Source organism: Solea senegalensis, linkage group LG7, assembly GCF_019176455.1.
Source record: "Solea senegalensis isolate Sse05_10M linkage group LG7, IFAPA_SoseM_1, whole genome shotgun sequence".
Classification (NCBI taxonomy): Eukaryota; Metazoa; Chordata; class Actinopteri; order Pleuronectiformes; family Soleidae; genus Solea; species Solea senegalensis.
Window position 1 is genome coordinate 27,195,929 of NC_058027.1, and position 14,867 is coordinate 27,210,795.

General features: G+C 42.1%; 1 protein-coding gene across 2 annotated transcripts in view; it reads right to left on the bottom strand.

Moving 5' to 3' along the window:
* Positions 1-12,991, bottom strand: part of znf536 (zinc finger protein 536) — a 248,216-nt gene extending 235,225 nt beyond the window's left edge. The window contains exon 1 of one of the 2 annotated variants that reach the window (XM_044030798.1): positions 12,716-12,991. The gene's annotated coding sequence lies outside the window, so the exon portion shown is untranslated. Of the gene's footprint in view, positions 1-11,831; positions 11,948-12,715 lie in introns of those variants that run through there. The other variant, XM_044030797.1, reaches the window with a different exon arrangement.
* Between the last annotated feature and the right edge of the window lie 1,876 nt (positions 12,992-14,867).

Consider the following 14,867-nt stretch of genomic DNA (forward strand, 5'->3'; position numbering starts at 1 on the left):
ATTTTTTGACCAAAAAAACCCAACTAAATACACATGGAATTAATTAGCGATCACCGACTGAACCTCAGGTCTCTCTGTCTCTCTCTCGTCTCCACTCAACTGAAATCTTTTCTGCACGGTCCCTAAACGGACTCGGGTTCCTCTCTGCTGAACTGCACAGAGGCCTTTAGCGACAAAAAAAACTGTTTGTGGACGTTTCTGTCGTCAAATTGGGGGGCAAGAATAAACAAGAGGACATTTATATACCTTAATAAAAACATAAAGCAGCAGCAGCAGCGGCAGCGGCAGCAGCAGCAGCTTCAGTGCCAGTCGTTTACAGAAGAGCGTGTGTTTAAACGCCTGGAATGTTCATTTGCCTTTTGGGTTTACTTATTTACTTTTGCATAAATGCAGAACAGTAATGTGGTATTAAAAGGAGGAGGGGGAGTGGTGGGTTTTTCTCAGGGGGAGAGTCGTGTGTGTGTTTTAAAAATAAAAAAATAAAAAAAAAATGCCGCCGCCTCGCTCATGTTCCCAGCTGTATATACTGAGCAAGGCTGGTGATTCATTGAATGTAGATACAATGAGGCATGAGGGAGTTTCGCCTTCCGTGATTATCCTCACCAAAAAATGATTGTGATTTACAATAATTATATATACAAAAATGCTTATGCTAATATTTGTGTTTTTCAGATTCCTCACTGAAGTGAGCAGAAAATGTCACAAGACGCTGTACTGTTACAAAAAAACAAAAAGAAAATGACTTAGTTACAAAAAAATGTGAAAGACATTTACTTATGTTCCCAAAATGTGTCGCCATGTTTCACAAATGAAAGAAACTTACTTAGCTGACCAAAAGGTGTTACAAAGTGCTGTAAAGTTACAAAAATGTTGCCTATGTTTCCAAAAAGGGTTGACAAAATGATGTAATTTTTACAGAAACTCAAGAATAACCCAAAAAAAAGTACACGTACAGACTTATGTTGTCTGAAAATTGTTACCAATTGTTATCATGTTAGGTCACTTATGTTGCCAAAAAAGTGCTGCATTATGAAAGTTACTAGTTTTATAAGTTACAAAAATTGTAAATATGAGTCATTTTATAATATTTCGTCATGTTGCACAAACATGTTTCTTATGCTACAGACAATCAATAGCTGACCAAAAAGTGTTACAAAGTGCTATCAAGTTACAAAACATGTTACAAATTTTAAAAAGTAGGTCAATTATTTAAAAGAAATGACTTTCATCACCAAAAACTGTTTAAAAAAATGATCTTTCTTATGCTACAATAACATTAGTGACAAAGTGTTGTAAAGTTACAAAACCATGTAACTTATCTTTAAAAACACCAAAAAGTAATTACTTACATCACCAAAAAGTGTTTAAAAATGATGTCATGTTTCGCAAAGGCGTTTCTTATGCTACAGTAACATTAGTAGGCGTACCAAAAAGTGTTACAAAGTGCTGTAAAGTTACAATTAAATGTTAGTTATCTTTAAAAAAATGTTTCACAAAAACGTTTCTCATGCTACAAAACGGAACACAACTTGCTACCAAAAAGTGTTACAAAGTGCTGTAAAGTTACGTAATAATTTCTCTTGATTTCAGACATAAATAAATGAATAAAAGAGGAAAAAAAATCAACGCCTTCACAAACAAACCCCACGTTACTCAAAGTCATCAGATAGAAAACGAGCGTCCGGGGCGGGAAAATAATCGCAAAAAAATAATTGTTCCCCAATAGCCAAACATAAAACATGAAACGGCTGCCTTGATCAAGTGGAGCCGGGTAATCTGTGGCACCAGCAGCAGCCGCCGCCGTAAACACCAGCCACTGTCACTTGGAATAAAAAGCCAAACCTTTCAGGGCTTTTTCGATTGATTCTTTAATTCGGCCTGATATGACATTAAAACCCTTTGGTTGACTCGCGCTGGCTGTGACAAATGCAGCGCTGCTGCTTAATAGAGGTGTGTGTGTGTGTGTGTGTGTGTGTGTGTGCAGACAGATCCCGACATTTCCACTGACTTTTATCAAACTAAATTTATCAACGCGGGCTCCCAGGATCTGTGGCAGCAGCTTGTTCAGGAGGAAGCCAACAGATAGCGTTAAGTACATCATCCCTCCTCCTCCTCCTCCTCCTCTCTCTCGCTCTCGCTCTCTCTCTCTCTCTCTCTCTCTACACTCCATCCTGTCATCACTCTGCCTCCTCTATATTTATCTCCTCTCTCCCTCTCTCTGGATCTCCTGCTCTCTGAATGTGCCGGGTCTTTCTGCTAATAGGTGAAAATGTATTAATTTTACCCCAATGATTCTCACTCCATAAACAACACTTTTTCTCTGGTGAAACTCGGAGGTGAATTTCCGTCGCATCCTCGCTCTTCACGCTCAGAAAGTGGACAAACATCACGGGCAGAAACAGATGGAGTCGGTGTTTAGTTATGACGGAGCTGGTGATCAGGTATTTAACTGAGTAAGGAAGAGAGAAAGGAAAAGAAAAGAAAAGAAAACACGGAAGAATAAAGAGAGTAAACTTCAAAAATCCTGTTTGTTTATGAACAGTCTCAGCTGTGCGTGTTTGCTTATTTCCATATCTTTAATGTCATATATTCTGGTTTGTTAGATGTGAAGCTGTCGGAGGCAAAACTTTGACAAAATATGCGAAAATACTGATTTTCATCAATAAAAACCTTATAAATTGTTCTTAAGTTGCAAAACAAATGTGACTAAAGATGCATTAGCATAAGATAAATGAATTATACACAGACTTCTTGTTGGAAAACCTGATGTAGTGCGACTAAAAAAACATGTTATGAAACTTTGAAAAATGAATCTACGCGTTACGAAAAAGTGACACCAATATTTCACTAAACTCCCTAAAAAATACTTGTATTGAGAAGTGTGAAAAAGAAAAGTTAAAATGTTTCGCAAACATTTTTACGAACTAAAAAATGACGTGTAAAAAAGTTGGAACGTTTGTGGGAGGGGCTTGCATAAAGATCGCATACCGTGGTTTAACGGCACATTCATTTACAGCCATAAACTTGTTTTATCGCGTTGATAAAGGTTTTAGCTCGTTGGTGGCAGCTGCTGCTGCTGTTTCACATTACTTGTGATTTTGACACCAACTTATTTCTGTCCAAATCAAATAAATTGTGCATTTTAGACATTTGGTGGAAGCAATTTCTGCGATTCCCGCGTGTTCACTGTTTAAATACTCAAGGTTCTTTGTTTCCATGTGACGATAAACCTGTTATTTATCTCAAAACAAGACATTTGAGACATCCCAAGATGTGGGAAACGTGCGATATCGTGTTGATAAAAGGTTTTAACTTGTCATTTTCTTTTATAAAATACATGTTACTAACGATTTAGACAGTATCTTATTGTAATTTTCAGAAAACGCACTCCAATGGCAACGATAAAGAACCTTGAATGACGTTTCGCAGAAAAAGGGACAATAGAAAAGAAAAAAGAGATGATGGAGAGGGAAAGTGCGAGATAAGAGAGTCAGAGAGGATGGAGAGATGACAGAGGCTGCAGCGGCAGAGTGAGGACAGAGAGAGAGAGAGAGAGAGTGATGATAAGGAGGCTTGTGAAGGATCCTCTGGCTCAGTTCAGCCTCACAGTCACAGACTCTGAGGTACTTGAACCCTGCTCTGCCTTCACTGCACCTCTCTGTAGAGCTGCTGCCCTGCAGGCCACCTGTAAACCGCTTTGACACATGATCCACTCCCACGGATGTGGAGTGGAAAAACACACACACTCTCACACACACTCTCACACACAGAGAGAGAGAGAGAGAGACCACCGCTCACAGGCAGCTGAAACACACACACACAATCCCTTTAACGGGCCGTCAATTCTCCGCTGTTTTCTAACATTAGCACTTGATTAGTGTTCACCATGAGAAACTACAGAGTCATTATAAATACCAGTTTTAGTTTGCATTCTTAAATATCAACTTTTAACTTCATTTGGTTTGTATCTAAGGAAAAATGTGTGTTGATTTTCTGAAATGTTTCACATTCAGAGGAAAACAACCCAAGATATTTACGTTAGTAGTTTGGTATCATGTGACGCGATCGCATTACAAATGTCACAGAAAACAACTCACGTTACATAAAAAGTGCGACGCTACGAAAACGTGTTACTAATATTACAGAAGTGACTTTCACTGCCACGAAATGTTGCAATTCGTGAATTCACGAATTTGGGACGAACACTGCGAAATGACAAAGTTACCTGACCAAAAGTGTTGTCACGCAGATGCAGAGGAAACAGATTATCGTTAATTATGTTAGAAAATCTATTATGGACGTTGTGGAAAAGCTTGTAAAATGTTGTTTGCGCTATGAAAACGTGACGCAGATGACGTTTCCACACCACGAAATGATGCAAAATGAGGAAAGAAATGACAAAATGCTGTCATTTTTCCACGAATAGAGAAGAAACAGGTAAAGTCATGTTGTAAAATCAGGAAAACATGTTACCACACTGCCAAAAAGTGTTGCAAAATGTTGTAACAACACAAATGTGTTACTAATATGACAAATAAGTCACTTTGACCACATGTTGTTACACAGATGAAATGACAGCTAAAGTAACAGGTAAAGTAAAATGTGGTAACATCAGAAAAACATGTGACTAACGTGAGGAAAATGACTTATGTTGTAACGTTACCAACATGTGTTTACGTTACAAAAAACACGTAACTGACGTGCAACGCGAATGACTTACGCTGCCAGAAGAATTACGCAAACACGGCTCTTGTTGCCAAAAGGTGTAAAGCGAGTAAATAAGCTGCTGAAAGAGCCGCGACTTTTAAACACTTCGACGCAGGACGAGGCCACCGTCACAAACTGTGTGTGGCGTCAGCGCGACGAACCACCAAGAGAATTTAAAAAAGAAAAAAGAAAAAAGCGATGGCTCGTGATGAGACACTGTCAAAACATTTGCAGTGGAGGAATTCCACCAGGCGAGCTCGCGCCGCGCCGGCTCCTCCACAAAAAGAGCAGCGATCTTCCCCGAGTAACAGGTTGGTGCAGTGAGTGTTGGACAGACAGACAGACAGAGTGAGACAGGAGAGGAGCTGAAAATCCTGCCCCCCGGGCTACAGAATATCCCGCTATTGTAGTCTTAACCCGCGAGACCTGGCGGGGAATGTACGGCTTTCACACTCACTTCTCATCCTATTTGTAGCAGCGACGCTGACGTGTGAGCGACCTCGGTCCTCGCAGCTTTTATTTATCCTTTTAAATCTTTTTAAAAATCTCCCTCTGTATCAGGTTATTTTTCACTCTTTTTTTTCTTTCCACCTTTTTGTTCCACAAGGCAAGTTTCATTAAAGATCCAATTATGCAAATGAGCTGCTGGAGAGGCAGTTGAATATGCACTATAATGGTGTACAGTAATCGTTCGACACAATATACGGCATCCGGGGCCAGATTTACGAGCGCAACACGACTGCAACGCCTCCGTCCTTTGGTGAAAACCTCTTGATCATAATTAAAGGTGCAGGAGTTCTTTTCGCCTCTCTCTTTTCCCTCTCTTCTCCTCTTCCTCCTCCTCCTCCCTCTCTATCTGGTGCTACTTTGGTGCGGATTCATTAGCAGGAGTTTCTTTTTTAAAAAACAGAGGTCACATCTCACACACACACACTGCAGGTGTTTAGCACAGAACGCGAAGCAGCCACAATTCTCTGCTTCAGGACGTGTGATTGATGCTCGCTCGCCTGTTTGTGTTTAAGCCGCCAAAAATGACACGGATGAAAACGCACAGACAGAGAACGCAGGGGTAAACGCCGGTGACATGGCATGACTCATCGTTCTGGGCGCGGATTTGGAGCCGCGGCGATTAATCGGTCGTTAAATGATGACTTATTTAACATTTTCTAATCAAATAAAAGCAGATTTCTGGGATTTCAGCATCTTCATCGTTAAAATATTCTTGTTTCTTTTCTCTTTAGACATTTGATAAAGAAAAGAGGGCGAGAAAATGCACCCGACTCATCATTCTGGAGCTGGAATGAAGACGTGCGACGATTAATCGATCAAAAAATGAATAGAATTGTGACCACAAGTAGAATTATTCTAATAATTCTGGGATTTTATGTTAAAATATTCTAGTTTTTTTGCTTCTCTGTGATAACTGACTGTTAATTATCTTTGATTTGTGGTCAAGACAACACATTTAATAGGTTTGACACAGATTTGACATGTTCTGGAGCTCGGTTGAGGGCGTGCGACGATTAATCGATCATTAAACAACTACTAATTTAACCACAAATGCACGTTTTTAATAGATTAAAAGCAATTTCTGTGATTTCAGCGACTTAAATATTTATATACTCAAGTTTCTTTGCTTCTCTGTGACGATAAACTGTTAATTATCTTCGGTTTGTTTGATGTTTGACAGAGAAAAAAAAGGATAAAAGATGCTGATGACTCATCATTCTGGATCTGGAATTAGGGCCGTGGCATTTTATCGATCATAAAGCGAGAAATTCAACCAGAAGTAGAATTATTTCATAGAATTCTGTGATTTTAGCATCTTGAATATTTAAATATTCTAGTTTCTTTGCTTCTCTGTGATAATTAACTTTAAATTGTCTTCATTTTGTGGTCAAAACAAGACGTTTAAGACATTTGAGATAAAAAAAAGGGGGAGAAAAAGCTCATGACTCATCGTTCTGGATCTGGAATTAGCACTGTGATTAATCAACAATTAAATGACGAGAAATTTAACCAGGAGTGGAATTATTTACCAAAATAAAAGCATATTCTGTGATTTCAGCCTCTTCAATGTTCAAATAGTCAACTTTCTTTGCTTCTCTGTGACGATAAACTGTTATTCATCTTCCTTTTTGTGGTCAAAATAAGACACATTAGACGTTTAAGGGGGAGAAAAAGCTCATGATTCATCGTTCTGGATCTGGGATTAGAGCTGTGGTAATTAATGGATCACTAATTTAACAACAAGTGGACGTTTTTTAAATAAAATACAAGCAATTTCTGTGACTTCAACATCTTAAATGTTTAAATAGTCAAGCTTCTTTGCTTCACACTGACGATAAACTGTTAATTATCTGTGGTTTGGGGACAAAAACAGGATGTTTGAGATCACATGACTCGTCATTCTGGATCAGGAGTTTGGACTGTGACAATCAATCGCTCATTAAACGACGAGAAATTTAAGCAAAAGTGGAATTATTTCCCGAAAACGAAAGCAAATTCAGTGATTTCAGCGTCGTAAATGTTTAAAGACTCCAGTGTCTTTGCTTCTCGGAGATAATTAACTGTTCATTATCTTTGGTTTTGTGGACAAAAACAGGACGTTTGACGCCATTTTCTGGGGTCGTTTGGAACGAATGATCGAACGATTAATCACAATAATCCCGAGTCGCGCACCTACAGTATGTGGATATTTAAAGAAGTGTGTCAGGAGAAGAGAAAATAAAATGAAAGAAAGTGATCACAGTGTTACAGAATCAATGACGGGGAGACGATCACACGATCATCATTAGCTGCAGAAGAAAACCTCGGTATGAAATGTTAATGAATTCTCAGGGAGGAGAGAAAATGAAAATGAAAATGTAGAAAGAAAACCAGGACGAGCAGCAGGGAAAACAACAAAAGGAGGAGGAATTGTGACCACGAGAAGGTGTTTTTGAACACATTCTTCCATGTTTGTGTTGATGAGCGAGAGAGCGAGAGAGAGAGAGAGAGAGAGAGAGAGAGAGAGAGGGGCTGACACTGGACTCTCAAGGCTGAGCAGTTAAATCAACCCTGGAAAACAAACACACACACACACACACAATCTCAGGCTTGTTTTACAAAAGTCAGAGACTAAAAAACGGCAAACATCGAGTGTGACGGAGCAAATTCAACTCACACACACACCTCACCCTCCTCCCCCCGACCCACAATTCCTCCCTCCATCCATCCATCCAACCATCCGTCCATCCGACCTCTTGTCTGTCCACTCACTCAGACAGACAGACAGACAGAGAGAGAGACGCTCTCTGTGACGGCAGCACCGGCATGTGAGGATCTGTCACACTCTTTATTCTTAGATCAAACTGACGTCCGTGATTATCCACACACACACACACACACACACACACGTATCAGGGTGGGGAAAAAAATAAAAATAAAAAAAATCCCCCAGCACACACACACACACACTCACTGGTTCTCACAGTGTCGAACATAAACTCTCATTTATGCCGTGATTCACTCACTCACTCACTCACTCACGCACACACTGAGTGTGCAAGAGAATTCTTTTTTTTTTTTTAAACATCATCGCTCTGTTTAACTCCTATTATTATTCTTCATATCTTTTACTTCTCTACTCACGGGAAAACGAGGGAGTAAAGAGGGAGAGAAAAGCCGACCCCCGCGTGTGACGTGGGCCACAGTTTGAGACGCCGTATAAACACTGTAAACGCATGAAAGTGTGTGTGTTTGTTTGCGTCTTTCATATTTAAATGTCATCATTTGGTTTATTTTATTGCTCTTATTGTGTATGAACCACTGAACGCAACGTGTTCTATGTGTGTTTGTGTGAGTGAGGGGTAAAAAATGTAATTATTGTTTTAAAAAGGGGAGGAGCCCGATAAAAGGCTATAGGTCAGCTTCGTTTTGATTCATCGTCGCTGACGAGTGAATTATGAATCCAAAAACAAACAGTTTCACAGAAATCTGTGCCGTGTGTGTGTGTGTGTGTGTGTGTATGAGTGTCTTCGCCTCTCTTTTGCGACTTGAACCCTGGAGACGAAGGTCGCGCAGCTACAAGACTCAACCCAGACTTACGCCTGTGTGTTACAGCTCACACTACACACACACACACACACACACACACACACACACACACACACACACACACACACACACACACACACACACACACACACACAGTCAGCCTCCTCACAGAGCTGCAGATCAGAACCGGGATGAACACAAAAGGGTGAGGTTTTGTTTGTGTGTGTGTGTGTGTACGTGTGTTCACAATGACTGCACATATCAATTAATGGCTGGCTGATGAGCAGAGGCGGCCTGATGTGGCCTGCCCTCCGCCGCCGCCGTCGTCGCCGCCCTGATCCCAGCGGAGCGGCGAGCGCTGGCCTCGGCCTCAGCCTGTGCAGCTGGAGCCCTCACCCTCTCACCCTCACCCTCTCTCTGTCTCTCTGTCTCTCTCTTCCCTGTAATTACATGAGCTGGGGATCAACTCAGCAGAGTCAGGCTGCTGTGGACACGCGCGCGCACGCGCACACACGGGGGCCAACAACGTCTTTGTCTCTGAATTACGTGTTTGTCCAACATGACGACACGCGGGTCGTCTGTGCGACCACTTCACCGGTGGTGTGGGAGTTTTTCCGTGTGTGTGTGTGTGTGTCGTGTGTGTGTTTCCCAAAAAATCCAAATCGTGTACGTGTGAATTTATGTGCCGATAAATGTGTGTGTGTGTGTGTGTGTGTGTCAGGCTGACGACGCGGTGGTTTCAGTCGAGTGGGTTTACTCCACGGTGGAGTGACTGACAGTTCTGATGTCATTCTCTCCCTCTCTCCCCCCTCTCTCTCTCTCTCTCTCTCTGCGTTTTCAGCTGAGACACACGTACGTACGTAGTGCCACGCTCAGTCATGCCCCGCAGCCCTCACTTACACACACACACTAACACTGGCACAGGTGGGAGAGCAAGTCGTACGACATCAGCGGCGCCGCCGACGACCACCCCACACACACACACACACACACACACTCTCAGAGCTCCACAGCTCGGAAAGTTGCAGCGAGACAAGAAAACGTCCAAATGCTGTGTGTGTGTGTGTGTGGGGTAATAAATCTCAAACTCACATTTTACCAACGAGACCACTGACAACGTCAGGGCCAGAGACTCCACTGAGACAAAAGACATCAAAATCAGTCAATAATGATAGAAAATAATTAGAATTATAGGTTCAAACTGGGTTTTTTTGGGAGGAAAAGCTGCCTCAAAGTCGATTTAAATGACAGAAAATCAACACATTCATTCATTCATTCATACGTTGAAAGGATATTGTAAAACTTGTGCTGATTTACGGCCCTGGACCGAGCAGATGATTCATTCTTCGTGAGTTTGTTTTGGACAAAACACGGTGATATTAAATTAGAATTTTAAAAAAGGAAAGAAAAAGGCAGGTGTAATGAGAGTTAAAGTAAAGCAGAGGCCTTCTGCTGTGGGGAAAAGGCCTTTTCTGAAACACGGCACTGTGGTTTCTGAAGCAGATTTTTTTACAGTTTCAGCTTCAATCAGGGAGTGAAAGGTGCTGACAATTAAAAAAAAAGAGAAAGAAAGAAAACGGGGGCTTGTGTCGACACCCAGACACTATTTCAGACATAATATCCGCTCTCTGTGCAAAGCGTTGAACAATGAGAGCATCTCCACTGTCACACACACACACACACACACACACCACCACCCTCTACCTTCCCCACCTCGATGAATCCGAGGCAGATTTTTTTGTTTTCTCTGAATCTCTCCAGAGGAGGAAAAACTTCAGGGGGAAGGTTACGGAGAAACAATGTGAGGAGACAATCGTGGAGTATTTTAGGACAGGGGGGGTGACACGAGCAGGAGCAGGGAGATAACTGCTGCTGCTGCTGCTGCTGCTGCTGCAGGGTCACATCACTGCGGGGTCACACTCACACTCACACAGTGGGGAGGAAAAGAAAAAGAAGAAAAAACGGGGAGGCTGTATCCTCCCACACCCACAGCACGGAGAATGAAAATGGGATTACAAGCCTCATCACTGGTGCCACTCACAATCCAGCCCAGTGGAGCTCACTTTGTTTTGTGGCTTAAAAAAAAAAAGAAGCATTTTTTAAAAACAAAAAATAATCTAATCTGAACTAATCTTATTTCAAATGAAACCATGACTCAAAAAAAAAAGCAATATGTCAAAAAATGAAAGTGAGCACCAGGCTCGTGGCTGCTGATGTGCGTGTTAATGTTTCCCGCGTGTGACATTAACGACCCTAAATGCCATCATCATCATCATCATCATCGCCGTGGCGTGTTATAGAGCGCGCGGGGACAGCGAGGTCGATCATGATCACAAAATGGCAGCAGGTCTCGAGCGGCTTCTTCTTCTTCCATCTCACAAGTTTTGACACATGGTGACCAAAACGCACCGCTACACTTTAATCCTCCTCCACGTGCACGCGCGCACACACACCTCCCCTCTCTCGCAGTGTGGACAGAAAAAGTTTCCCCGTGCTCTCTCTTCCCCGTGACAACGGAACTTTTATTTATTTCAAGTTTCTTCTGTTTTTAAAAGGAAAACTTCATGACGCAATTTTACGCACGGGATTTAAAAAAATAAGCAAATAAATAAAAGCGCAAACAAACACGCGCCAGTGTGTCAATCATTTTCTGTTGCATTAAATAAAATACTCTATAAAAGGAACACAGTGCGAGTGAATTCGGCGTGTTTTTGGGCTGCGTGGAGCTGGTGTCGGGGCAGACACACATTCCTGCAGCAGCAGCAGCTCCGTGTTTCTGGTCCCAGCTGCTTTTCCTTCTCTTTCTCTTTTTTTCTTCCCCCCTTTCCTTTACTCTTTTTTTTGTCACCGTTATTTTTTACGATGGTGTCTGTGCTGCGGATAATTGCTCTGTTATTTTCTAATCATGGCCGGGGAGAGACACGAGGAGCCCCCGCTGCGCTGCTCCCGCACAAACAAGCACGAGAGGGGGAAAAAAAACTGAGAAACACACACACACACACACAGACACACACACACACTAAACCAGAACCAAAACCAGAGTCCAAACCCGGGTCAGACTCGCACTCACACCGCTACTTTCTTACCTCAGTAAATTTGGGTGAAGCAGCGGCGTTAACTCCTGCGCGTAAACGGTGCCTCGCGACAGGCGGAATAACGAGTCATGTCCGTCCGCGGATGATTTTCAGCTTGATCCTATTCTCTTTTTGCCGTGACGTGGGGGGTTCGCTGTGGGAAGTGTCTGTGGGACCTGTTCAACCCCACGCTCCTCTCTGTCCTTCCCCCCGCCGCCGCCGCCGCTGCTGCTGCTGCTGCCACTGAGCCCGAGTTTGACGCGAGGAGACGCGGCTTGGCCACTTCTCTCCTCCGCTGCTCCTCTCCTCCTCCTCTCTCTCTCTCTCTTTTCTCAGTGTCTGTCTGCTAAAAGTAAACGTTTGCATTGATGCTGATCCCCACGCATCAGCAGTGTGAGCAGCAGCAGCAGCAGCAGTGTTCTCTGCCCCTCAGCTGTCTGGAAACGCGTCGTAACCGCTTCACGGTGAACTCCATTGTGGAGCAGCGGCTCGCGCGGAGTGGCCGTGGATGGATGTACAGTCCCGGTTCTTGCGGTAACATTCGCCGCAGCTGACGGAGGTTTGAAAAAAGAGAAAAGGCAGCGCGAGCCCAGCGGTGAACTCAACCTGCCCGTGTGTGTTTTTTAAAGGAATAATCCCGCTAAATCTCCGCTTCCAAGAAGAGGAAATCATCCACTTTTCTTTTTCCTTGACCTTGAACCTCATTAAAAACACTGTTTATTTCTAAAATATCTGCCTCGCAGTCGCACTGACAGCGAGCAGACGCGCGCACACACACACACACACTCACTCACTCACTCGCAGCCACAGCCTCGCTGCTCCGACACCAACAAACAAACACATTTCTCTTTTTTCACATCGCCCAAAAATATAAAAGTGGTAAAAAAATCATTTACCTTTTTCAACAGAGAGTGTTGTGTTTCCAGCACGCGCGCGTGTGTGTGTGTGCGTGTCCTCTTCAGAGGAAAACTCCAGGATAAATGAGTGGATGCCTCCTCGTTCGTCCCGTGCGTCCTGCGCGTCAGTCACCGCTTTAACACAAGTAACGAGTGATAAAAAGAAGAGGAGAAAAATGACGCTCGTGTATCTGCACTGTAACCTTGTGGCGGGTTTAATGTAAATAAGCGCCGCTGCTGCTGCTGCTGCTGCTGCGTGTGTGTGTGTGGTTCCAGTCCTCCTCTCCTCAGGAACTCCTCTTCTTTTCTGTCTCTCCCTCCTTTCTGTCTTTCTTTCTTCCTTTCTATCTATCACTCTGTTTATTCTTTTAAGTCCAGGAGCGCAGTAAAACACAGACAGTATGTGTTGCAGTGGTGCGTAAATGGACGCACGGATTTTACGCACCTCACACTCACGCTAAACACTTTCCCCTGCCTTGGTTTTCTTGTTTTGTTGGATTTTCTTGAACTTAAACTTGGCACAACTTTTCTTTTTTTAAATGTTTAAAGGACAGAAAGACGTCCAGCAAAGGCCGGAGACAGAAAAAAGACAAATCTGCTGCTGCTCCTCTCTCCTCTGCTTCCTTCCTCCCTTCCTTTGCAGGATGGGTTTTGATATATAATGCTGCTTCTTCTTCTTCTTCTATAGAGGGCTGGAAGAAGAGACTAAATAATGCAATTATAGATTCAGTGTCCCAGCGTTGACAAAAGGCAGGGGCTTCAATGGGAGGCTTTGTTACAGGATTATATAATGATTATGGGATAATTATGGGAACGGTTTCATTTTAATAATATTTTTTTGTATTATTGGGGTATGAATGGCTCCTTTGACAGCTTGTTTTTCTTTTCCACATATACATATATACATTTATATTTATATATATAGTAAGTGAGGAGTGTAAGGAGACAGTGGTGGGATTAAGGCTGGGATTATTCAGAAATGTGGAACCGTGAGAGAAAAAGAGAGCGATGACACTGACTGAGAGTGTGTGTGTGTGTGTGTGTGTTCACTATACCGGACATTATGGGTCCACAGTGGAATATCATCATCATCATCATCATCTTCTTCTCAGGGGTCACATTCATGACATCACCTCCCCTCCCCTCCCCTCATCATCATCATCACCATGTTCTCTGCCACCACTTGGCTCCTGCCATGCTGCATGTGTCAGAGAGAGAGACAGAGGGGGAGAGAGAGAGAGAGAGGGGGGGGAGACACATGTAAATCTTCACTGACAAGAAACTGGGTGAAACAAACCCACACCTTCTCCTATAATTACTATTATTATGCTTAAAAAAATACTTGTATTGGTTGTGTTGGTAAAAACCTACTTGCACTTAATTCAAAAATAACATGATTATGTTAAAGTTTGTCAAAAAAAAAAAGTCAACTATTTTTAAAAAGTTAACACTAAAATAGTTTGAGTATCTGGACTTCAGTTTGTTTTATCAACACTATAATGACCATAGAGTTTAATAATTATCGATCAAATCACTTTAAAATACAGGAAACACATATGTACTTTTAAAATAAACAGTTTTTCTGAATATAAGTAGTTTTCTTCTACAGGTTAAAGTGTCAAGTGTTTAGTGTGACCTCTGACCCCAACAAACTTAAACCCGTGGAGTGGAAACATAATTCATGTTAGTGTTAAAAACATGTGTTTGTTGACAAATACCAGGTTTATTAAAGGAAATGTTGGAACATTAACATACACATGTACGAGTTAAACTCATATACAAGTCCAACTGTAGTATAAATAAATACTTGAATTGGTAAAAACTACTTGTATTAAGTTCATTCAAAGCACCTTAATATTATGTCTCTAACCTTAGTTTGAATGCACATAATTTAAGTTGGTTTTACCCAAAAAATAATGCAAATATGTTAAAGTTTGTAAAAAATACAAAATAGTCACCCAAACTAAAGTTGGTTTAGAGTATTATCATTATAATGACCATTAATGACCATAAAGTACAATTACATTAAAAAAAAAAACAGAATAAAAGCAGCTTCTTTCTGCAGGTTAAAATGTCAAGTGTTGGGTGTGACCTCTGACCCCTGACTCTCTTACACCTGGAGTGGAAACCCGCTGTTAGCAGCTACCAGGAC